General features: G+C 35.1%; 2 pseudogenes; both read right to left on the minus strand.

Annotated features, from left to right (window-relative positions):
• Positions 1-2,904: 2,904 nt before the first annotated feature.
• On the minus strand, positions 2,905-9,985 carry LOC131180173 (protein SUPPRESSOR OF GENE SILENCING 3 homolog; annotated as a pseudogene).
• A 495-nt stretch (positions 9,986-10,480) lies between these two features.
• Positions 10,481-11,304, minus strand: LOC131183299 (probable CCR4-associated factor 1 homolog 11; annotated as a pseudogene).
• Positions 11,305-27,760: the final 16,456 nt, after the last annotated feature.

Raw genomic sequence — 27,760 nt, forward strand, 5'->3', positions numbered from 1 at the left:
CCCTTATTTAGAATGTAAAAATTTTACAATAATATAATTTAATTATTTTTTTTATTAATTTTTATTTTTAGAATAAAAGAATTTAATTCTTTTTAATTAAATTTTTCATTTAAAAAAATTAAAATTTATGTATGATTATGTGAGAAATTCTTTTAAATTCTTTTTTTTTTTATAAATGATGTCAAAATTGGATTTTTCAATTTTTTTTAAAATTCTAACGGTTTGATTTAATCAAATTGAATTGAATGAATCGAATTAAATTTATATCAAATCAAAATTGAATTGAGGGGTATTTATCAATCCAATCCCATTCATAAATGACAACAAGTAGGATATTTGGGAAAATCATCCTACATGAACTTGAATCCAATTAATAATTTCAATATCTGAATCTGTCTTAAATCTAATTAAAATTTACTCTCAACCAATTGAACCCTTCTAAACACACGATTGTTATTACTTAAAAAATACTCAAATCTATTTAATTTTATATATTTTAATTATTAATCTACATAAAAATTTTTTTATTTATAATATATATTTTAAAATTTTAATAATCCCACAAAATAGTTAAACTATATTTATTTAAAATATAAATATTATTATAAAAAATGTATATTTTATATTTAATTAATTATTTATATAAACAGGTTCAGGCAACAAATATTTAATATATAAGATTTGAACCCAAACCAAACCCTTCATGTATATTATACCTAAACCCTGAAACAATCTCTAGTTCAATTATATATTACCTAAAACTATCTTATTAGGATTCAATAAGATCGAGTATCTATAAATACTCAATCCATTATTATCCATAATCCCATATCCCCAGCCTAGGTTGGAACCGTATATTTGATTCGTGTTCCGCCCAAAACTAACTTAGACTTGATTTTGCTCCACTTTTAAATGTGTAGTAAATTGGAAAAATTGTTAGTTGACATTTCTTTAACTATTTATGAGTTTAACATATTTATGATGAGAGCTATTTCATATTATATATTCCACTAATTATTATATTAACCATTAAAACTTCAGCAAGATATAAAAAAAAAATTCACCAATATGATACTAAGTGTCTGTTTAATATTGTGACTGCAACATCAAAAGTGCTTAAAAAAAAGGCATTTTAGATATGATTAAAAAATAGTAATGGCAGGTTAAATAGGAGGTTGTGTTGCCATTTAAGGTCTTGTTTGGTTCGAGGTAACTTAACTAGAAAATTTCAATTTGTTAAAAAGTGTAAAAATTTGACTTATTTGATTGATATTTTATCTCAATTTTTTGAGGAATCAAGAAAGTCACTTCCTTCACTTTTCAGAAAGTAATTTATTTACTTCCATCAAATAAAGAATTTATGCTAAACAAAACCTAAGATAAATCTCCTCGTGGTAGTGAGAATTTTTATAATAGAAATATATACTAAAACTCAAATTTGAAATTTTTTTATTCTTTAAATTTAAATTAATTAATTTTTAAAAACTAGTAAGATATTTTATAAAATATTCTTGTGATTTAACAAAAATTATAATCACATCATATTTTTAATATATAATAATTTGGTCTTTAATTTTAATTTTGTTGACAATTATCACTTTAGTCCAAATTAAGAAAAAAATTATCATTATATATTTAATCTAGATGATTAAGCAAATAAATTATTATTTAATTTATAAGTTGGAACAAAATTGATCAGCTTGTTGTTATATTTTTAAAATCATATTAAACAAAATGAATTTTCTTTAAAAAAAAAAATTAAACAAAAGAAATTGTATATTAACAATAATTTTTAATTCATTGCCATTTAAATTTAATATAATTACCTAATTTGACCTAATTTAATGTATAAAAACATATCATCTACCTAATAAATTTATATTCCAGTCTTGACTCTCTTAATTTTTATATTATAAAAAAATTTAATAGAGTTAATTAGGAAGAAAGCTTCAAGTTGTGAGATTAGTTTTGGGCATGTGCAGTTCGTGCAGTTGATGGCATCGCGGTTCTTTTCTGACTAATATGGTCGTTTACTTTGACCAAGTTTTGGCTCTTATTTTATTTAAATCTCTCATCCATGAAACTTCCACTGCCACGTACCAGAAATTGGTGTCTTTCAATTAATGATATCAAGGGTAATTTAAAAAATTGAATGTTCAAATATGATAGAAATTATAATTTCTTTTTTATTTTTTAAAAATGAGTTAATTTTTCCCATATATAATACTAAATTTTTCCATATATAATACTACTGTCAATTTCATTATAGATTTACGAAATAGGTAAGAGTACAAATGAGTTAGCTTAAACAACCTCACATTGAGCAAAATATAGAATAGATTATAGAGTAAATAACATGTGATTATAGAGGCTTTAATCTCCTTATATAGAGCTTGAACAGGATGGCCTCCTACACTTGATCAACCCACAAGCCTTTAAATAGAACCCCTCTTACCACAATAAAAAGGCCTATAAAATCCACATTAGAAGAGTAAATTTCAACAAAAATAGGCAGATAAACCAAGAATAAGGCATTTCACAAAAATAATTTGGGGGAAAAAAAATCTAGAGCTACTAGCAGTTAATGAGAAGTGACCCAAAGGCACAGAGTGAAACTTAATTTAACTCCTGCTTTCTTCCAAATAGCAGTATATAATAGAAGTAAATTTAAGTAAAAGAAAAAAGGCAAAATTTTATTTAATGCAACATAGAGAAATTTCTGCTAATCTTGCAAGCAAATCAAAACCAAATCACAGGGTTAATGATAGCACCTAGGATATTAAATACAGTCATCTAAATATTCCTTCCTACAAATCCTATATAAATCTGAGAAATCAAAAGTTAATGATGCTTGGCAGCAATGAGAAACCATCAGAAATAAAGCCAACTGTTAGACCAGTACTATAAAACTAAAATTCATTGGTCAAATCCATTTTATTGCACCGGCCAACCTTAATTTTCATCACGCATAAAAATTGAATAAATAGAAGAATTAAATTGCTTAATGAAATGCAAAACCCATTACCTCAGAATGAACAGAATCATAGTTCACCTAGATTAGTTTAAAATATAGGGAAGAGACAAAAGGCTTAAACCGCTTAATAGAAAACACATGCCCCTACTGTCGAAAAGCGGAATCAATCATTAGTACTCTTCCATAAGTCCAAAAAAGCTTAACCCCTCAAAGAAGTTGTCCAAGCAGAGACAATTGAGAAGGAAACTTCCATGATTAAGTTCTTGGTGAGTCTCTTTTAAATACAGGTTAACAGACTACTCCTTTTGCAGAGAGAAGATAGACTAAGAGAACTCACAAAGATTTTCTAACATGCCAATAGTCCAATCCTTTGATCTTCTTCCCCTAAATGATGCCCACACCCCATCTTTCTTTACAAAAATGAAGATGATAAGGTTCTGTTACTGTTAGATGCTAGATATGCAGAAGAATTGTAGTTACAAGAGGCTCTAAAGACCTCTCTCTTCACTTGTCAAATGCCAACTTCTGAGCCAAGTGCCGAGCCATTGCTTCATACGGAAGTAAAGTAAGAAGTGAATTGCCAATGGGTTCCGTGAAAATTGTAGGGAAATGAAAGAAAATGATCAGCTGATCAACAATGGGAACTGTAGTCACCCATTTTGCTTGGAATGTTTAAGCAAACATGTGGAGGAAAAGATCAAATTGAGCATGAAAATTGTTGCATGTCCAGGCTTAAACTGTGAATGTGTCCTACAATTGCAGACATACAAGCATTTTCTCTCTAAGGATGTGCTCAACCTGAGGGAAAAGCCAAATGATCAGCTGATCAAGAATAGGAATTGTGGACTGTGGTCGCATACTTTGCTTTAATCAATGCAGGAGCAACCTGACAAAAAGAGAAACCTCAGTCCATTTAAAGCAAGATACAAAAATTGTGGCTAATTTTCTCTAGCTACTAACAGTTGGCACTTGGCAGCATAAATAAGAAGCATCGCACATTATAAACTTAATACACACAATTCACAAAATCCATAATAACACGAGCAAAACTCAAGCAATCTACTTATATTCAATACTGACAATAGATATAAAACCACATATGAAAATCAAATCTTTGATGACCACATTGATATAAGTCTAAATAGTTGACTTAAGCAAAAAGATATATCCTAAACACAATAGAATACATGGATGGCCAAGTCCGAGATGGCAAAAACTAGAATAGCATCCCAAGAATCATCGAAGCAAGCCAATCAATCACCCATCAATTTTTTATAATGTATAATAGTGCACAACAGAAACAAATGACAATCAAATGAAAATAGAAGATTTTTTTTTTAAAAAAAAAAAAGCACTTCTAATCCTAAGACAGAAAAGAAACAAAATATAAAAGAAATCTGTACCACACCAAAGAAAGCATAAAGAATGCAGCAAAGATGGCCAACATACAAATTTCCAGATATAATGATTAAGCAATTAAGAAACATGTGACCTTAACAATGGCATCATCCAAAGGAGCCTAAAATGGCTTCGTTTCACATGACAATCAACCACATATAATAGGAAAGCCATACAAACAATGGTGCACAATACACCCCAGAGACAACAACGTTTTATCATACTATAAAGCACAGATAATAGCTGACCTTTAAACAAAGCGCATCCAATTTAAAAGCCGTGTATACTACGTTGTTTTTTTGAAAACAGTAACACATCAGAACCAAACTCAAGAGCATGACGTTTCATTATTTTAATAGGCCATCCACCTGCCAGGAAAAAAAAAAGCATCAAAGAGGCCCACAGAATCTTCCTCATAAAGTAAGAGAGTAAGAGACGACAAAAAAGAAACATTGGCATGCCCAGAAAACCATAAACGCAATCCAAATGAGGCCACAAATCAAGCGCACAACAGGAAATAGCAAGAAAAGCCAGCTACATAGATCATGAAAATCATAACTGTGGATAGAATTTGAAAGTTGCTAAGTGGGTTCTGTTTTAATGTATTTAATAGAGATATCTAACGTACAAAATTTGTATAGAACATAGACTGGCCAAATTGAATTGGAAATTGTTGAGTTGGCATTGGCATTGGTAAGAATAAGTTACTCTGAACTGAGTTATTTTGAAATTACATAAGTACTCTTTTAGTTTAGAAAACACAGAAACCACCCAATAGTGAATTTATTGAGATTTCAACACAAATTATATGTATTTTTCAACTAAATAAAAAAAAATACACAAACCAGGACACATTAACACAAATCAAATATAAACATATTAAGAAAAGACATATAATTAACAATCTACATTTTCTTTAAGAGAGTAAGAAAGGGGATTCCAAAACTTGAGAGCATATACACCTGCCATTAGGCTACCTTGCAGGTGCAGCACAATTCAAATTCACATATACATATCGTCATATAGAGATTAATTAGATATTTTGGTTTCAAATAAAAATACATCAGCAAATACAGTTTGCAAACTACCCAAAGCATCACCTGATGGATTAAGACTTGATATTATTAAGAAAGATTTGCATAGTACCAGGGTCTGCCATGATGAACTTTCCCTTAAAAAACTCTTGTCTTGCAGTTCTTGCCTTTTCCCGGTAATCAAGGCATTTTCCACCTCTAGGAGCTGGCTCAGTTTCGAGTCTCCTACCCATCACTGTCCTGAACATTGTCTCCTCCCTACCAATCGGAGCTATATCGATGTTTTCTTGTATAATCGGCTCATACCTCTCTGTCACTCGTCCCTTTTCTTGCTCTGTGTTCTTTATGTAATCATTCTGTTTGAAGGGTTTGCATTTGATTGCTCTGCATTTTCTTGCACTTCCTTCTGCTGCGTATTCTGAAAATCTCCATCTTTTCTTGCTTCAAGAATATTTCTGATTTGGTCCTTGTAAAATTGCTCTAGAAAGTCCATCTACAGAATAGCATTGCTATAATCAGTCAAAATAGAGATGATTCATGATAAAAATAGGAGATATCAATTCAAGAAACAATCCTTTTGGTGGACAGCAGTAGAGCATAATGAAAGTTAATGGAATGAGTTTTTCATTTTTGCATAGGCTTAGAAGCTCAGGTTTCTTCTTCAGTGGAAAAAAAGAATTACCTCTTCCATGTCCTGCTTATGCTGCTGTTTGGCTTTTAGTCTCAAGATCTCCAAGTCTTTATTTGCCTTGTCTAGCTTTTCCTTCAACATGCCATGGACTCTTCAAGGTCTTTTGCATGGCTTTGTTGCTCGGCAACTCTGTTTTGCAACCAGGGAAGCTGAAGGTTGTCTTCACTCATTTGCCTAATTCCATTCACCACCATTTCTTCGTAGGATCTCATCTCATATTTCAGCTTAGGCTTACCTGATTAAATATGCAGCAGAATTATTTCTCTTGCATATTCTTTGTCCTCTGAAATAAATTTGATTAATATCCATTTGAGCATATATCAATTCAAATAGTACCAGTTGAAGGTGTCCACATCTTCTTTCATTGCCATGTAACCATAAAGTTGGCGCTCCCCAGTGGGTAGGAAGTGGACTGGTCGATTATTCCAAGCATTTCTACCTGTTTGTTCCTCTGCAAAATGCCTATGCAGCCACTCTGCCTCTAAATAACCTCTCACTGAGCTCTCAAAAATCAAAATACCCATCCCACAATGTCCATTTGAATTGTAGAAGTGTTGAGCCACGACAACAGCATTGTATGAGCTGAACAAGTCCAGCAGCTGTTGAGTTGTCATACCAGTCCACTGAAATCCTCAATTTCATTGATCCAAACGAGAGCTAATTAGTAACTGAATTATTATGTCTTCACAAACAACTTAAATATTATATCTTCACAAAGAACTTAAATATCTATTTGCGAATGAGAAAGTATAAATCTCACCTTATTGTTCTGATCCTTTTTGTGGGTTGTATTTGCAACAACAACCACAGGAGGCCAAACTATCTCATGATGTTTCTTTTCTTCTTTTGGACCTTTCCACTTACCACATGCTTCACCACCTAGAGCAGCAGAAGTTGCCTGACCACCATGCAACTTCTCTTCCAACAGTTGTGCAAGCTCTCTGTGGAGCCTCAACCTTCTTGACCCTTTGGTTTTGGCATGCTTCATCAGGGTCTGCAGGCCTAAGTACCGTTTGATGGCACCTGCAACTCCTTGACATGAAGGACAGTGCCACTGTCTAGCTGGGTCATTGATCTCCTCTGTACTTAAATATTCCAATCCCTCAAGAAATTTCTTGAACCATTTGCTTTTCTTGCAACTCTCAGGGCTCCTTGGACTTGCTTTCGAATCATAGTCATCCGTATAGGGCAATGCATCAGAGTCACTATCATCCTCATTTGCAGCAGTAGTATCACCAGAAAAAGCAGTTTCAAATTTCTCTACATCATCTGCTACTTTTTCTTGGCTGTCTCTTGAACCCTTCCATGGACTGGAAGCAGCACTCTGTTGCCTATTCAGTCTTGGTGGCGTAGGTGTGATGTCATCAAATATTGGAGGCATGTCCTTGAAACAGCTATAAGATGATTTGGGCACTTCATTTCCTCTGCTGAGAGATAATACAGAATGAGAATTATATCTTCGGTGCAGCGCTGATTGAACCTCTCTAGGCTGCAAAAGGAATCTATTTGGAACATTTATTGCTGCTGTCTTCCTTTCAGGAACTATCTGCTTGCTATCAGCTCCTGCCGAATTATTAGTACCTGCTACACGCTGACTCAACTGCACAGTTTTTTTCACCTCCAGTGGTGATAGTTTTTTAGTGGTTCTAGCAGTCAAAAGCTTTCCCTTGCCATTTTTTGAACCCATCTTCACAAGCAATTCTTTCCTGTATCATTTTTTTAATGAGATTGGGTCAAACTAAGATGTATAGTAGCCAATGAAATAGAACAAAAGAATGCAGAACAATCTGTTCAGTTTAACATTGTGAAAGTCCAAGAAATAATGAGTGGTTCTATAAGACTGTAATCAGACAAGCTATGTTGTATGCAATTGAATATTCGGCTGTGCAATTTATAGGAGACTACAATATCAGTCTAGTAAAAAGGCATAATAAATGACTAGAATTACTGAAAATGGAACAGTTGTACATATATCCTTCTATAACTGAGCCCAAACAGTACGAGGAAAAAGTCCCACTGAAGTTTGTTGATGCTTGACATTTTTTTGCAACTGTAGAAGAAATGAATATCTTGGTTTAAGAAAACTTGAAGATCACCCTTTGTTTGGGAAGGAGTTTTTTAAAGTAATTGAAGATTTTTCAATGTTTAAAAACTTTAAACTTTTGTTTAAGAGGATAGAAGGTTTTTTTAAAGTATGGTTTTTGAAAGTTTTTAAAAACCTCAAAAAACCTTCATTTTTCAACCCATCAAATTAAATTAATGAGTTTCTCTTTAAAACCTTCATATACTTAAAAAAATCCTTTCTTTTCTCTCAAACACTAAAACTGAAATGATACTGACCTTCATCAAATCTCGTATTTCATCAGGAAGAACCTTCATTTTTCAACCCATCAAATTAAATTAATGAGTTTCTCTTTAAAACCTTCATATACTTAAAAAAATCCTTTCTTTTCTCTCAAACACTAAAACTGAAATGATACTGACCTTCATCAAATCTCGTATTTCATCAGGAAGACTCTATACTGACCCGAACTCCTAATGGTATATGATTGAATAAGAGTAGCGCACAACTATTTCTAAAGCCATACATAAGTAAATAAAACGACAACACATAATCAACCTTCAAAGAAGATTCAAATCCCTCTGCATTTTTAATATCAAATTCTCATAAGACAAGACTACATATTAGTCTCCACGACATATTTTTCTAGAATGAAAGGGAAACATAACAAATAGAGATGAATGAGAAAAAAAATTTAGAACTTTCCGACAGTTATCAAATGGCTAAACCTAAAATAATGGATTACGTATTGGGTTGACAAATGTAGAGAAGAAATCCAAAAATGAAAAACCATTTTAACAATAATGGCTAAAAGAGATTGTAGAAAACAGACTCGCAGCTCCCAGCTTCAAAATTTTCAATTTTTTCTCTCTGCAAGCACCAGTCGCCCTTCCTCTGTTCTGCTTTCCAAAATCCCCCCTCCTCTCTGATCTCTCCCTTTTTCTGGTTCCCCACTCAAATTCCCTTTTTGTCCATCTTTCCTCTTCTTATTTCTAGATTTTATTTATTTATTATTTACTTATTTTTTAGAAATAAGAGCGTACCCATTTTCTCTTACACGGAAATACAAACAATTTCAAGTTACAAAATTCCAACATATTCATATCTTAGTAAAAGTTGCAACTTATCGTCTCAGTGGCTAATTAAGTTAGAACAGCTTAATTAAGGATATCATCATCAACAACAAACCCACGCAATCACTGTATGCTGTTTTAACTATAACATGCACTGACCTGCAAGTAAAGTTTGGAACTAGCTCCACAGACAGTGCCTTTTCCCACAGGTCGAGCACATCCTTGGAGAGAAAATGCTTGTATGTCTGCAATTGTAGGATACATTCACAGTTTAAGCCTGGACATGCAACAAATTTCATGCCCAATTTGATCTTTTCCTCCACATGTTTGCTTATACATTCCAAGCAAAATGGGTGACCACAGTTCCCATTCTTGATCAGCTGATGATTTTCTTTCCTTTCCCTGCAAATTTCACAGAAAATCAGAGGCGATTCACTTCTTATCTCCATATGAAGCGATGGCTCGGCACTTCGCTCAGAAGTTGGCAATTGACAAATGAAGAGAGGGGTCTTTAGAGACTCTTGAACTGCAATCCTTCTGGATATCCAGCATCTAACAGTAGATGAACCTCATCATCTTCTTCTTTGTTCAAGAAAGGCGGGGAGTGGACATGATTTAAAGGAAGAAGATCAAAGGCTTGGGCTATTGCAACGTTAGAATTAAATTATTTCGTTAAATAATTTAATTCTTTTTTTTTTTTTGGTATGTGTTGAAAATTAAGATTTTATCAGCAATTATACGAAAGTCATGTTCTGTAGAGTGGCCAGATCTCCGCACAGTCCAATAACATTCCCTCAAAGCCACTGAAATTTTCATTCAAGTTTTTTGTTCTTGAATTGAATAAAGGTTAGCTGTCAGGTCCAGCTTGGTGACAATTTCCGGTAATTCGACTTAAATACTCTTTCCAATCCACCATGCAAGCCAAGAATCCTAACTAACTCAACAGTTATATATATATATATATATAAAATAATATTTTAGAATATTATATTTTAAATTATTTTATAAAATTATTAATATTAATAAAATATTTTTATATGAATTATTAATTAAAATATATAAAATTATATAAATTTAAATAATATTGGAGTAATGATAAAATTAAGATAATCTTAACATACATTGTTTACAATCTAGCAAAAAAAAATTGTGTTCAACCGATACAATAATCAAAAGAAACAAAAACTCCAAAAAAACTCAGTTGCTTATAATTTTGTAGCCGATGATTCTTCACACTCAATAAAACAATCAGGTACTGCACATGACATTCTTTCTCTGCCAATTGAAAGGATCCATGAAGTCAGGTTTGTAGAGCAGTCGTTCTCCACCACAGAGTCCAGATAACATTCCCTCAAAGCCACTGAAATTCTCATTCAATTTTTTGCGATGAATGTTCTTGAATTCAATTAGAGTTTGTAGAGTTAACAAGCTGTCAGGTCCAGCTTGGTGACTATTTCCAGCAATTCGGTTAACACCCAGTAACTTAGATACCCTTTCCAATCCACCGTGCAAGCCATGAACAGAAGTTATATATTTAATGTCATAAACTGCAACTCCCAAGTAGAACTTCATTAGCCCCATAAAAGATTGAAGATCACGGGGCAACTCTTGTTGTGTTAAAATCTTAATGAAGAAAGCCAAATCATAAGCACCATGGAAAGTAATCCAAGTGAAGGAATAGTTGAAAATAAGGCCAAAACTAAGAACCAACTTGGCAACATCCCTAGAATCAATACCCTTTTCTCTATGCATCTTGAAATTAGTTCCTTGTTTTTCAAGTAAGCGAATGGACTCAACATTATGGGGAATTCAGTGTCCATAGAAACAAAAGGGTATTGATGAATTACTTTATGGATATGGAAAAACTCAGACTTTAGGTTGTTTGCCCAAACTTGGCGAACAACTACTTGTTTCCCTGCCATTGTTAGAGCAGACTCAGATTGCCAATTTTAAGCAGGAAAAGGAGGTTGGAACAATTTAAGTGTATTATATTCTTTACAGGCATATATATATATATAGAAGAGAATTTTTAGTAATCCACTTTCCACTAGAAGTGAATCAGTAGTTGTCATATACGGATTTGGAAAGAAAAAACCTAATCAAGCTAGAATTAATAATCAAAATCCATATTTTCGACGCCTCTGTTTTAGGTGTTTATTCTTAAAAACCTAATCAAGCTAGAATTTTTATGACATGGAGCACATGATATTCCCCTAAAATTTGATGTCACGACCCAACCTATGGGCCGGACCGGCACTAGGACCTGGGCTAGCCTAAAGCCCCCGAGGCCCGTAGTAAACCTAACTATTCATTAACCCAACTCTAAGGCCCATTTAGGCCCAATTTCAAGAAATCAACCGGACAGAGTCCGACCATAAAATGGATCTTTCAACGGGGAGTTTTTGACTCACCCGACTTGTAAACACAATATATAATCAATTTGGGAGCTCAGTTCACCCTCCACATACTCATATCATCATAAAATAAATGGGAGCTCAGCTCCCTCATCCAACCCATCAAACATGCATAAAATTATGCGTCTACAGATCCAACATGATAATAATATTACAGACCCAATCAAATAAATACTTCTAACACATGCGGAAATTCTAAGAGTTAATAAAATTACACAAATATTAATAGACAACCTGCGAAGGAGAAAAACAGGTTAACCACAATAAAATCCTCCTGTAGCCTGAAAAATAATGAACAGGAGTGAGCGTTCGACTCAGAGAGTAAAATATCAATTTTAACCATAATCTCTATAACTATCTAAAACTAATGCACCCTGTAGAGTGAGATGCAACATCAGCAATAATTTCACATCATAACAGCAAAGAGGTAATTTTAAGCACTCACACACCCAGTAATATCAATCATAATATATGGGAGCTGATTCCCTATACAGCTCTCTTAAATCCAACCTATGCCAACGAAGAACTCAAGCCGGACTTTCGCTTAATAAACCAAATCGGGGTCCCAGTGAAGAACTCAATGTTAGTAGTATGCCCTAGAGCATATCATTTAGTATGTATCTTGTACATATTTTTATTAATAAAGGCATTTCCACTTTTCCGTTTACATAATATATTTATGTGTAATAGAAAAGGTCCATTGATATTTTGTTAGAAATATTATTCTTAAGTTGTTAAGAATATGAGTGATAATATTTCTAGCACGAAGTATCATAAATAGGTTCACAATCGATGATACTTCATAATAAGGACATGACTTATCCAGAAAGATTGTATTCATGTTTGTTCCCAAGTTATTTATATGAGATATAAATAAGATGGAATGGTGAGTCTCATGCCATATAACAAACATGATAGGCACTTATAAATGATAAGTAGGCCAAACCAGTGACGCTTATGACAAGCACATGGAGTTTACTCTTGTCAATGTTTTGTCATAAATCATATCAGTGCATATAATCTTTAGACCTGAGATAGCACAGTTATCTTGTATATAGGTAGTTTGAGTTTGATACTGCTTTCATACTTGTACTATGTATGGGTATATGGGCATGTGTTGGCTCCTACTAGTTATATATGGAGGTAGGTGTTGATCAAGATGGAATCTGTTCCTCTAAGTAAATAGAGATAAAATCCTATGTTCATTTAATTGTTCTTGATGTTTCAAGTTCTGGCAGACAGATAGATTTATTCGAAAGAGTTTCGATGAGAAAATCTTTTAATCAAGAACTGGAATTAAAAGAGAACATAATATTCATAGCAAATGGAGTTTGACATAAACCATGACTCGGCTTGAGTTGGGATTTTGTAATGAGAGATTCTAGTGCATGGTAACATATGATTATAGGTTCATTTAAGGTAAACCTTATTACTAATTGGGTGGCCATGGCATGCTATGCTAGGTGTTAACCATGGTCTATGAGGTTCATAAAATGATTTAGAGAAATCATTTATGGTAAGAAAGAGTTCTGATGATATTAAGAGTTGATATCATTTCTCATTGCCAATTAGTGATGAGCCTAGTAAGTCACATACATACACAAGTTATCACCTAATTAAATATGATTTAATTAATTAATTAAAGAGTTTAATTGATTAATTAAATAGGTTTGGTTTGCAATTAGATTGCAAAGTCCCTAGCATGACTTGAAACCAAATCTAGATTATTGGATGTATAATATAAGTTAAATTTATATTTAAAGTGTTTAAATATGAATTTAATTAATGAGAAATTAATTAATAGAGATTAATTAATTAATTTATATTTGATATAAATTAATTAGAAGAAGAAAATAATTATTTTGGGTTAAGAACTCAAAATTAAGACACAGGGGCATTTTGGTCATTTCACAGTGTGACACGTGGCACCATGAGATGGTGACACATGGGATTACACATAAGCTTGCCAAATGTTTTTTAATCATGTAAGATGATTAAAATCAAGATTAAATATAGGTTTGACACTTGGCACAATGTGATTGGGTAACTTAAACCTAGAGCTAATCAAAGGGTGACATGTGGCAAGGGTTTAATGTGTTAACCTAGCTATTTAAGTGTGGTTATGAAAAGAAAAAATAACCAGCAGCCTCTCCTCTCATTTGTCACGCCACTTTGAGCCTCTCCAGCTATTTCTCTTCATCTCTCATCAATTCAAAGAGATTAGCCATCAATCTCTTGAATTAAGAACACTAGAAATTGTTTCTAGTGTCCTGTTTACATCTCTAATCTCTTAAAAGGCAGAACTTGAATTTCTAATTAATAGAAAAGGCTTTAGAAGCTGTTCAAGGGCTGCCATAGGTGTTATTGGTGTGGACAAGCTAGAGGGACAACATCTGGTGTCCTGAAGACGAATCTCAAAGGCGCAGACACGCTGCAGCACATCAAGAGGTTAGTGTAATCGTTCTTGATTTAATCTAGGGTTCTAAAATTAATCTGATTAATTTTAAAATCTTAAATGGTAAATACAGATCCAAAAACATATTAAAAGAGTTTTAATATGTTGTTTATCATTGAAATCAAATAGATAAAAATAAATCTTGCATGATGCATGTGACCCTAGGTGAAAATTTTTGAATTCAATGGTATAAACTTGTGTTTTTCACACTTCTGTTCCTTCACTCAAGCCGTGACTACCCCTGAAGAACCGGGTCCCAGCGAAGATCTCAAGCCGTGTCTACCCGTCCTGTCCATAGCCAACACCACATCACACGCACGCCAACGCACGCACACTGCTCCAAATTACCACAACAACATACATGGCACTTTAACAGTTGTGAATGCAACATAAAACGTGCCTAGAGTTTAACTACGTAGATATATACATATAAGTGATGCATGGGCATGCTTGAACATATAATAATAGTGAAATTACAATTAAAATTAATATTTTACTCACAGACTTGACAGCGATTACTGTGGCGGCTAGGCGGAGGAAGAAGGCTGTCCCGGCTCACCTGACAATTTTATTACAATCATTTAATAAATTGACTCAATACAAACTTAAGAAAAGACCAAATACATCTTAAGTCGTATCGAAAATCCGGCAGAGTCTCCCCTATACCTAGGACCTACCCAACCTGCAAAAGGGCTCAAAACACACTTCTATATTCACAACCCATATATCTACAACTCAATCACATCACATAGCCCCTCCTGGGCCCATCAAATCAGTCATGCATCACAATATGTAAAATTTCAATTTAGTCCTTATAATTGATCATTTTTGCAAAAATTGCCCAAATAAGCTCTAAAAATTCTAAGACTTTGCCCCGCGGTCCTTAGCAATATTTCTTAGCTAATGCAAAAAGAATTATAATTTTCTGAGCTACCACGAATATTTTACGGATTTTTAATCTTATTTAAGCACTAGAAAATTACGAAAAGTAAGGTTCGGGTTTACCTATGCCGATTCCGACTTCGGGGACGTGCTCGGGACGTCTGACAATGGTGGGGTAGCAAAAACCTCGATCCAATTTGAAGACTTTTCCGGTAATCGGTCTGTCTGGCCGGAAATTCACAGACCCGGACAACTGTCGAATTTCCGCGAATTGAAGATACCGAAAAACGGTGTCGGAAAAATTTGAAATTTATATCGCCGCGAAGCTCTCGACGAGTGGAGCGCTCTGGTACTCTCGGTTTTCTGGTGGGGTTCACAGTTTGCGAGAAATCTAGCCCAAAAGCCAAAATGGGCTAAAACTTTCCGGGAAAAAATTGGACAAACCGCTAGATGGATTTCGGTGTTCTTGATGTCTATAGAAAGCTCTCGACGAGTAGATGGATTTAGACACAAGACCCGGTCCGATTGGTGGCCGGATCGGCGGGATTTCGGCCGGGAAGACGAAGCGGTGCGCTTGCGCGTCGCGTCGCTTCAGGCGCCTTTTTCCGCTGGGTGACAAATGGCGTGGGTGGCTGGGACGGGCGCCGTGGGTGGCAGGAGGCGCGGCGGCAAGGGGAGGAGGGAGGAGAGAGAAAATGGGAGAGAAGGAGAGGAAGGTCGGGACGTGCGGAAGAAAAAGAGAAGAAGAAGAAGAATGAGCCTGTCCGATTCGACCGGTCCAATCCGGTCCGGTTCGATTCGGCCGTTTCGATTTGGAATACAAAATTTTAAATTTTTACTCTGCCTTGGGACCGAAAACGAGGCCCAAAAATTCTGAAAAAATTCTAGAAAACTCAGAAAAATACGTAGACTACAAATATATTTTTAGTTTTACCACGTGGTCTTTAAATTAATTTTCAAAAATCATCAAAGTTTATATTTTCTGAGCTTCTGGAAACTCTCCTCACAGTCATCTGTCCAAATGAATGGAATATTCTTCCGAGTCAACTTAGTTAGGGGAGCCGCTATCCTGGAAAAATCTTGCACAAAACGCCTATAGTAGCTAGCTAGACCTAGAAAACTTCGCACCTCAGTGACTGTTGTAGGCTTAAGCCAATCAGTTACAGCTTCAATTTTCTTGGGATCCACTTGAATACCTTCACTAGAAACCACGTGTCCCAAGAATGAGATGCTTTCTAGCCAAAATTCACACTTTGAAAATTTGGCATATAGTTAGTGCTCCCTCAAAGTCTGCAACATCATTCTCAAGTGCCACACTTGTTCTTCCTCGGTCTGAGAGTATACCAAAATGTCATCTATAAATACGATGACAAAACGGTCCAAAAATGGCTTGAACACCCGGTTCATCAAGTCCATGAAGGCTACTGGTGCATTAGTGAGTCCAAAAGACATCACCAAGAACTCATAATGACCATATCTCGTCCTGAATGCCGTTTTGGACACGTCCTCATTCCTGATTCTTAACTGATGGTAGCCTGATCGTAGGTCTATCTTGGAAAAGAATCTAGCCCCTTGGAGCTGATCAAACAGATCATCGATCCGAGGAAGTGGATACTTGTTCTTCATAGTCACTTTGTTCAGCTGTCTATAGTCAATACACAACCTCAATGACCCATCTTTCTTTCTTACAAATAGAACAGGAACAGCCCAAGGTGAAGTGCTTGGACGTATGAAACCCTTGTCCAAAAGCTCCTGTAGTTGCTCCTTTAACTCTTTCAATTCTGCTGGTGCCATCCTGTAAGGCGGCATTGATATGGGGTTCATACCCGACACAACATCAATGCAAAACTCTATTTCCCTTCCTGGTGGCAATCCTGGAAGCTCCTCAGGGAAGACATCCATGAACTCTCTGACAACAGGAACATTTTCCATGCTGACACCTTCTACAGATGTATCTCTCACCAATGCCAAATAGGAACAGACTAGGAGAATACATGCCGCAATTGCATTGGAAGCCTGAGCATCCTGGTGGGTCAGGGTGAAAACCCGAGCTTGACCCCTACCCTGAGTGGCAGAACCCTGATACTGACTTCTACCTCCTGATCTGCCTCCAAATCCATGTCCCCCTTGTCCTCGGCCTTGTTGGCCACTAAACTGACTGCCTGTCATGCTGGAAGCACCTGGATACAACTGACGAGGAACATTTGCAACAGAACCCTGTGACCCCATCTGTGGCTCACTGAACACGGGGCATTCCCTAGCAAAGTGACCTAGTTGGCCACACCTGAAGCATACTCCTGAACCCATCATACAAGGTCCTGAATGTCCTCTTCCGCACTGTGCACAAGGTGCCAAGGAGGATCCTGAACCAGACCCAGAACTGTTGTACCCTGAACTGTGACCACTGCTGGATCCGTATCCTGGTCTGAACCCTCGAGGTTTGTGTCTAAAACCACTCTTCTTGTTCCTACTTCTTCCTCTGTAATTACTCTGGCCTCCACTATCCGAAAAACCCATGTGGGGAACACCTGAAGAACCCTCTGCTCTATTTTTCTTTGCTCTTCCGCTGTCGTCCACAGCATAGCTAATCTCAATCTGTCTAGCTCGATCAACCACCACATCAAAAGACTGATCAGACATCATGGCCAGGTTTGCATACCTTCTGTCAAGCCCCTTTAGGAATCTCTTCACCTTCATAGTTTCTGTAGCTACTGCTGTAGGGGCATACTTGCTCAATTCTAAAAATTCGAACATCAAGATTCCCAATGGAGCAAATTCAGAAATTCAAAATCCAAAATACCGTAACCCATCAATTCAAATTCAACTATTCAATAACACCAAGAATCCTCAGAACGTTTTTCCTTCAAGATGGAAAATTTGTTCGCCTGATTTTATTAATTTATAAATTCTTTCAGAATTAGTTAATAGGAGAAAATTGTCAAATAGCATAGCTATACTAGGTAATATAAATATTATATTTATAGGAGAAGTTAATCGTTGAGATGATAATTTATACAATAGAAATACAAGCTATCAATTTTTTTTTTCAATTAGAATTCTAACTAATCCAACAATTATATATATATATATATATATTGTGACACCCCTTACCCGTGTACAGTATACCCGAGTAAGTAATGCCACACGGTGTACCGGCACACTCTAATATACCTTAATTAATTTATATCATGCTTTTTGGATATAATTTATGAAACATACTTTATTTAAGCCATTTAGCAAAATTTTTATTTATTTGAGGTTCCGGAAATTTTATAGAAAATCCGGCGGAGTGCTGGCTAAAAATGGAGAAAACAGTTCTTCGGAACCTGTTAAAAACACTTCCAATAACAAATTCATTCATTCTCAACTCCAATATCATCACTAAAATCAATATCAAGATCTCAACAATTTTTTTCAATTTCAGGTCTCAACAACCTTTTCATTTCTAAAACATCCCTTTCTCAGGGTTCTCATATATAAACAATAATTAAATACTCAAATTACTTCCATACATAACCATAAATCTTTATTATTTACATGAACCTCAAAATACATTACATAAATCCCAAATACATATGAGAAAATAAAAATTAATTACAAAATGACAAAATGACATCTAGTGTCCTACCAATGCACTGCAGGTGACGAGGTGACACAGATACTATGCAGAACTGTGAACTGCCTTACCGAATCTGTGGTCTACTGGGCCCTCTGTCCAAATCTTCAGTACCTACGCGTTGCAAAAGCGACGCGCTAAGCATAAAGCTTAGTGGTGCCAATAATACAAGAAAATATAATATGCAAATAAAAATAATAATTTCCTCGCTATTGTGTTCATAGGAGGTGAATAATTACTAACTTATTTTTTAGTCGAGGGCTAATCATGTTTTATGATATTAACTTCTTCATGCATTTCGTTAATTATTTTCTTCATGATCTTGAGCTTCTTTGTATTTTTGTAATCATTCCTGATACTTAATTTTCGTATTTTCTTTAATAATCAGTTCAATCACAGTTGTACTTTTCCATGCCCAAGTAACCTATACTGGACGACTGGACTGGATAACGGGTCGTTGGCACTGGACATCGCGGTGCCTCGGGCCGTCATACCATGGGACGCAGAACGTCAACCACGTATGCAGTCAATATGGCTAAAAAGCCATGATATCACATAATTGGCATAAAAGCCATGAATACGGGCATAAAAGCCATGAATACGGCCATAAAGCCATGAATACAGCATAAAGCCTTTCGCAGTACTGCTAAAACAATACCCTATTGGCATGCCAACCTATCCAAACCAATCACATTAGGCCTACTAGGGCATTTTGCACTTTTAAGTTTCACAATTTTTGAATTTCAAGTTTTCATGTCACTATTCATTTCATTAGTCAACTAAAATATTGACTTTTGCATAAACAATAGGTACATTGGTTTTAGTACTCCCAACATACCACATTTTGTATTCAAAACTTGTTGGTTTTGGTCGCTTTCTCAAAGCTTAGGTCATTTTGGTAAAATTGCCAATTTTTGGTTTTGGTGTCACTATTCACCTCATTGGTCAACAAAAATGTTGACTTTTGGATAGAAAATAGGTGTATTGGTTTTAACACCCCAAACATACCACATTTTGTATTTAAAACTTGTTGGTATTGGTTGCCAATACCATTTCCAAGCTTAATGCTAATTGAACAAAAATTTCAGATTTAGTGCTTCATCTTTACTGTTCCATTTGTTATTTTTACAGTGGGAATTTGAGGAAATGGCAAACATGAAAGTTGTTCCTTATTCTGTCTAGTTGAATTTCCTTTTTCGAATCACTCAATTTAGAGTTTTGTAGCTCAAGTTATGGCCAAAATAAGTTTACTGTTCACGTGCACTGTTCATGCTGTACTTTTGGGTTTTGGCAGATTTTGGTCCAACTTTGGTCAGTAATTTGATCAAGTTAAGTTCATAATTTGGCCTAACTTTCTTCATATTAAATGTTCTACTATGCCTTAGGTTTTCATCGGTTCAAGAATCGCCTAAATCCGAGTTTTCTAGAGAGAGTTATAGCCATCCAAACATTACTGCTCAAATGAAAATTCTGGAAATCTCAGTACAGTAAACTTCACTTTGCTCAATGATTTAATTAGGTTAATGGCATAATTTAGATTGGTGTCCTTCATGAAAGTTGTTTGTCTATATCTTATCTTATTGCTGTAAAAATTTCAGGTCAATTGACCATATCTACAGTGAGTTATGGCCAAATGAACAGTTACTATTTATTTGGTCATTTCTGCAGGGGCTGTTTGCAGGGTATCCGGATTGGGGCCAACTTTTGGTCCTCTTGCTTTGGTCTTTTGGGCATGGTTTCTTCAGCAAAAATGTGCCATTATAAGCCTAGTTTCATGTCCAATTGGCCAAACATCAATTGGACTAACACAGCCCAAGTTATGACAGTCCAAGTGGACTGAATTTTCAGTCACTCTGCTGCACTAACAAGGCAGCCTACACATTCACTTGGCTATACTATTTTTCAGTCCAATTCATGGTCAACATACCTAAAATGGTCACTAATTGACCATTAAGATGTTCTCTAACAATTTCCTAAGCTAAGTCAATTTTTCACTTCTCAAAACCCTAGTTTTCCCTTATGATTTACACATACACCTAATTAAGCACTTCCATTCATTATTTATGTGTATATACACCTTAAACATAATCTCTAATTCATTCTAAGTCCATTAAAACCATCAAAAACACTCCACCTTTGTTCCTTCCTTAGGGCAGCCAAAATTCATAGGGTCCATATACATAGATTCCATTCATTTAATTTACAAAACCTTACTCACTTTAAGTCTTTAACATGAATTAAAAGAGATTTAAGTGTAAATAGGCACTAACCTCTTGTAGGGCAGATTTTTCCAAGCTTCAACCCCACTTTCTTTCCTTTTCTAGGCTGCCAAACACTCTCCCAAGATGAGTGGGCAAGTTTTAATGAAAGAGGTTTAGGGTTTAGTAGTGGAAACAAGGGAGAAATGAAGCTTTTTGGTTAAACATCAATGAAGGGAGAAGAGGGAGAGGTTTAAAACGTTTTGAAGAAGAAGAAGGCAGCTGATATTTTAATTCCTTTGGCCTTGTTTATCTCTTTTTATTAGTTAGTAAATTGGTTGTTTAATTGTCATTGGTGGATGCTTTTAAATGACATCACCTTATGTCATAAATAAGCCTTTTTTTCTCATTTTCTTTTCTTTTCTTCTCTACTTCTTCTCAATTTAATTTTTAGTAATATTTATTCATATTTTATGTCATATTAATTATTTAATTAACTGGATAAGTCGGCCAAAAATCACCTCTGAAGGCGAAATGACCAAAATGCCCTCCATTTGGCTTAACGGGTCAAAATTGTCTGTACTGATTGAAAAATTTTTCTAAATATTTTCTTGGCATTCTAATGCCATAGGAACCTCAATGACCCTTCTCTGGAGTCCCAAAAATTATTTTATGAATTTTTCCCCGGGTCTAGGGCTCCTCGTTGCGAGAACCGCAACTTCCCTCTGGTTACCCATCGCTTGGGCACCGGCTCATTTAACTTGGTTGTATTTTATTTCTAAAATTTTTACTATATTTTTCTTATTAATATTTGAGTTAATTTTGGTCCCTCACTTTAGTTTAAATATTTTTCTTGACGTTCTAGCTGTCCGGACCGACACCGGTCACCGAACAAAGAGGATCAGATTTGAGTTGCTACGGGGAGGGTGTTACAACTCTTCCCCTCTTATTTAAATTTCGTCCTCGAAATTTACCCAGTGTAAATAGCCGAGGAGCTACTACCTCTTTATTTCTTCACCTTTCCGTGTTATCCTACTTCACTTTCTCCTTAGTCTCAATCTCATCCTCAAACAATTATGTACTCATCCTTTTTCATCTTAAATACAGTCTCCTTCTCATCTCCATTCGCTATCTCATTGTCTCTTCACTCTCTTATTCCATATCCTAACCTAAAATAAACGGGAAATACAGATCTGCAATAGTGTCACCTCGACTCTTATGAATGCAATGCATGATATGCAGTCTATCTAGGTCCAGAAACGCCTAAACCGCGCTCTGATACCACTAAATGTGACACCCCTTACCCGTGTACAGTATACCCGAGTAAGTAATGCCACACGGTGTACCGGCACACTCTAATATACCTTAATTAATTTATATCATGCTTTTTGGATATAATTTATGAAACATACTTTATTTAAGCCATTTAGCAAAATTTTTATTTATTTGAGGTTCCGGAAATTTTATAGAAAATCCGGCGGAGTACCGGCTAAAAATGGAGAAAACAGTTCCTCGGAACCTATTAAAAACACTTCCAATAACAAATTCATTCATTCTCAACTCCAATATCACCACTAAACTCAATATCAAGATCTCAACAATTTTTTTCAATTTCAGGTCTCAACAGCCTTTTCATTTCTAAAACATCCCTTTCTCAGGGTTCTCATATATAAACAATAATTAAATACTCAAATTACTTCCATACATAACCATAAATCTTTATTATTTACATGAACCTCAAAATACATTACATAAATCCCAAATACATATGAGAAAATAAAAATTAATTACAAAATGACAAAATGACATCTAGTGTCCTACCAATGCACTGCAGGTGACGAGGTGACACAGACACTATGCAGAACTGTGAACTGCCTTACCGAATCTGTGGTCTACTGGGCCCTCTGTCCAAATCTTCAGTACCTACGCGTTGCAAAAGCGACGCGCTAAGCATAAAGCTTAGTGGTGCCAATAATACAAGAAAATATAATATGCAAATAAAAATAATAATTTCCTTGCTATTGTGTTCATAGGAGGTGAATAATTACTAACTTATTTTTTAGTCGAGGGCTAATCATGTTTTATGATATTAACTTCTTCATGCATTTCGTTAATTATTTTCTTCATGATCTTGAGCTTCTTTGTATTTTTGTAATCATTCCTGATACTTAATTTTCGTATTTTCTTTAATAATCAGTTCAATCACAGTTGTACTTTTCCATGCCCAAGTAACCTATCTTTGGACGATCGGATCGATAACGTCGTTGGCACTGGACACCGCGGTGCCTCGGGCCGTCATACCATGGGACGCAGAACGTCAACCACGTATGCAGTCAATATGGCTAAAAAGCCATGATATCAGATAATTGGCATAAAAGCCATGAATACGGGCATAAAAGCCATGAATACGGCCATAAAGCCTTTCGCAGTACTGCTAAAACAATACCCTATTGGCATGCCAACCTATCCAAACCAATCACATTAGGCCTACTAGGGCATTTTGCACTTTTAAGTTTCACAATTTTTGAATTTCAAGTTTTCATGTCACTATTCATTTCATTAGTCAACTAAAATGTTGACTTTTGCATAAACAATAGGTACATTGGTTTTAGTACTCCCAACATACCACATTTTATATTCAAAACTTGTTGGTTTTGGTCGCTTTCTCAAAGCTTAGGTCATTTTGGCAAAATTGCCAATTTTTGGTTTTGGTGTCACTATTCACCTCATTGGTCAACAAAAATGTTGACTTTTGGATAGAAAATAGGTGTATTGGTTTTAACACCCCAAACATACCACATTTTGTATTTAAAACTTGTTGGTATTGGTTGCCAATACCATTTCCAAGCTTAATGCTAATTGAACAAAAATTTCAGATTTAGTGCTTCATCTTTACTGTTCCATTTGTTATTTTTACAGTGGGAATTTGAGGAAATGGCAAACATGAAAGTTGTTCCTTATTCTGTCTAGTTGAATTTCCTTTTTTGAATCACTCCATTTGGAGTTTTGTATCTCAAGTTATGGCCAAAATAAGTTTACTGTTCACGTGCACTGTTCATGCTGCACTTTTGGGTTTTGGCAGATTTTGGTCCAACTTTGGTCAGTAATTTGATCAAGTTAAGTTCATAATTTGGCCTAACTTTCTTCATATGAAATGTTCTACTATGCCTTAGGTTTTCATCGGTTCAAGAATCGCCTAAATCCGAGTTTTCTAGAGAGAGTTATAGCCATCCAAACATTACTGCTCAAATGAAAATTCTGGAAATCTCAGTACAGTAAACTTCACTTTGCTCAATGATTTAATTAGGTTAATGGCATAATTTAGATTGGTGTCCTTCATGAAAGTTGTTTTTCTATATCTTATCTTATTGCTGTAAAAATTTCAGGTCAATTGACCATATCTACAGTGAGTTATGGCCAAATGAACAGTTACTATTTATTTGGTCATTTCTGCAGGGGCTGTTTGCAGGGTATCCGGATTGGGGCCAACTTTTGGTCCTCTTGCTTTGGTCTTTTGGGCATGGTTTCTTCAGCAAAAATGTGCCATTATAAGCCTAGTTTCATGTCCAATTGGCCAAACATCAATTGGACTAACACAGCCCAAGTTATGACAGTCCAAGTGGACTGAATTTTCAGTCACTCTGCTGCACTAACAAGGCAGCCTACACATTCACTTGGCTATACTATTTTTCAGTCCAATTCATGGTCAACATACCTAAAATGGTCACTAATTGACCATTAAGATGTTCTCTAACAATTTCCTAAGCCAAGTCAATTTTTCACTTCTCAAAACCCTAGTTTTCCCTTATGATTTACACATACACCTAATTAAGCACTTCCATTCATTATTTATGTGTATATACACCTTAAACATAATCTCTAATTCATTCTAAGTCCATTAAAACCATCAAAAACACTCCACCTTTGTTCCTTCCTTAGGGCAGCCGAAATTCATAGGGTCCATATACATAGATTCCATTCATTTAATTTACAAAACCTTACTCACTTTAAGTCTTTAACATGAATTAAAAGAGATTTAAGTGTAAATAGGCACTAACCTCTTGTAGGGCAGATTTTTCCAAGCTTCAACCTCACTTTCTTTCCTTTTCTAGGCTGCCAAACACTCTCCCAAGATGAGTGGACAAGTTTTAATGAAAGAGGTTTAGGGTTTAGTAGTGGAAACAAGGGAGAAATGAAGCTTTTTGGTTAAACATCAATGAAGGGAGAAGAGGGAGAGGTTTAAAACGTTTTGAAGAAGAAGAAGGCAGCTGGTATTTTAATTCCTTTGTCCTTGTTTATCTCTTTTTATTAGTTAGTAAATTGGTTGTTTAATTGTCATTGGTGGATGCTTTTAAATGACATCACCTTATGTCATAAATAAGCCTTTTTTCTCATTTTCTTTTCTTTTCTTCTCTACTTCTTCTCAATTTAATTTTTAGTAATATTTATTCATATTTTATGTCATATTAATTATTTAATTAACTGGATAAGTCGGCCAAAAATCACCTCTGAAGGCGAAATGACCAAAATGCCCTCCATTTGGCTTAACGGGTCAAAATTGTCTGTACTGATTGAAAAATTTTTCTAAATATTTTCTTGGCATTCTAATGCCATAGGAACCTCAATGACCCTTCTCTGGAGTCCCAAAAATTATTTTATGAATTTTTCCACTGGTCTAGTGCTCCTCGTTGAGAACCGCAACTTCCCTCTGGTTACCCATCGCTTGGGCACCGGCTCATTTAACTTGGTTGTATTTTATTTCTAAAATTTTTACTATATTTTTCTTATTAATATTTGAGTTAATTTTGGTCCCTCACTTTAGTTTAAATATTTTTCCGGACGTTCTAGCTGTCCGGACCGACACCGGTCACCGGAACAGTAGACTGTACGGAGTTGCTACGGGGAGGGTGTTACAACTCTTCCCCTCTTATTTAAATTTCGTCCTCGAAATTTACCCAGTGTAAATAGCCGAGGAGCTACTACCTCTTTATTTCTTCACCTTTCCGTGTTATCCTACTTCACTTTCTCCTTAGTCTCAATCTCATCCTCAAACAATTATGTACTCATCCTTTTTCATCTTAAATACAGTCTCCTTCTCATCTCCATTCGCTATCTCATTGTCTCTTCACTCTCTTATTCCATATCCTAACCTAAAATAAACGGGAAATACAGATCTGCAATAGTGTCACCTCGACTCTTATGAATGCAATGCATGATATGCAGTCTATCTAGGTCCAGAAACGCCTAAACCGCGCTCTGATACCACTAAATGTGACACCCTTACCCGTACAAGATACCCGAGTAAGTAATGCCACACTGTACCAAGACACTCTAATATACCTTAATTAATTTATATCATGCTTTTTGGATATAATTTATGAAACATACTTTATTTAAGCCATTTAGAAAAATTTTTATTTATTTGAGGTTCCGAAAATTTTATAGAAAACCCGGCGGAGTACCGGCTAAAAATGGAGAAAACAGTTCCTCGGAACCTGTTAAAAACACTTCCAATAACAAATTCATTCATTCTCAACTCCAATATCATCACTAAACTCAATATCAAGATCTCAACAATTTTTTTCAATTTCAGGTCTCAACAACCTTTTCATTTCTAAAACATCCTTTTCTCAGGGTTCTCATATATAAACAATAATTAAATACTCAAATTACTTCCATACATAACCATAAATCTTTATTATTTACATGAACCTCAAAATACATTACATAAATCCCAAATACATATGAGAAAATAAAAATTAATTACAAAATGACAAAATGACATCTAGTGTCCTACCAATGCACTGCAGGTGACGAGGTGACACAGACACTATGCAGAACTGTGAACTGCCTTACCGAATCTGTGGTCTACTGGGCCCTCTGTCCAAATCTTCAGTACCTACGCGTTGCAAAAGCGATGCGCTAAGCATAAAGCTTAGTGGTGCCAATAATACAAGAAAATATAATATGCAAATAAAAATAATAATTTCCTTGCTATTGTGTTCATAGGAGGTGAATAATTACTAACTTATTTTTTAGTCGAGGGCTAATCATGTTTTATGATATTAACTTCTTCATGCATTTCGTTAATTATTTTCTTCATGATCTTGAGCTTCTTTGTATTTTTGTAATCATTCCTGATACTTAATTTTCATATTTTCTTTAATAATCAGTTCAATCACAGTTGTACTTTTCCATGCCCAAGTAACCTATACCGACGATCGATCGATAACGGGTCGTTGGCACTGGACACCGCGGTGCCTCGGGCCGTCATACCATGGGACGCAGAACGTCAACCACGTATGCAGTCAATATGGCTAAAAAGCCATGATATCACATAATTGGCATAAAAGCCATGAATACGGGCATAAAAGCCATGAATACGGCCATAAAGCCATGAATACAGCATAAAGCCTTTCGCAGTACTGCTAAAACAATACCCTATTGGCATGCCAACCTATCCAAACCAATCACATTAGGCCTACTAGGGCATTTTGCACTTTTAAGTTTCACAATTTTTGAATTTCAAGTTTTCATGTCACTATTCATTTCATTAGTCAACTAAAATGTTGACTTTTGCATAAACAATAGGTACATTGGTTTTAGTACTCCCAACATATCACATTTTGTATTCAAAACTTGTTGGTTATGGTCACTTTCTCAAAGCTTAGGTCATTTTGGCAAAATTGCCAATTTTTGGTTTTGGTGTCACTATTCACCTCATTGGTCAACAAAAATGTTAACTTTTGGATAGAAAATAGGTGTATTGGTTTTAACACTCCAAACATACCACATTTTGTATTTAAAACTTGTTGGTATTGGTTGCCAATACCATTTCCAAGCTTAATGCTAATTGAACAAAATTTTCAGATTTGGTGCTTCATCTTTACTGTTCCATTTGTTATTTTTACAGTGGGAATTTGAGGAAATGGTAAACATGAAAGTTGTTCCTTATTCTGTCTA

The sequence above is a fragment of the Hevea brasiliensis genome, chromosome 1 (genome assembly GCF_030052815.1).
Source record: "Hevea brasiliensis isolate MT/VB/25A 57/8 chromosome 1, ASM3005281v1, whole genome shotgun sequence".
Lineage (NCBI taxonomy): Eukaryota > Viridiplantae > Streptophyta > Magnoliopsida > Malpighiales > Euphorbiaceae > Hevea > Hevea brasiliensis.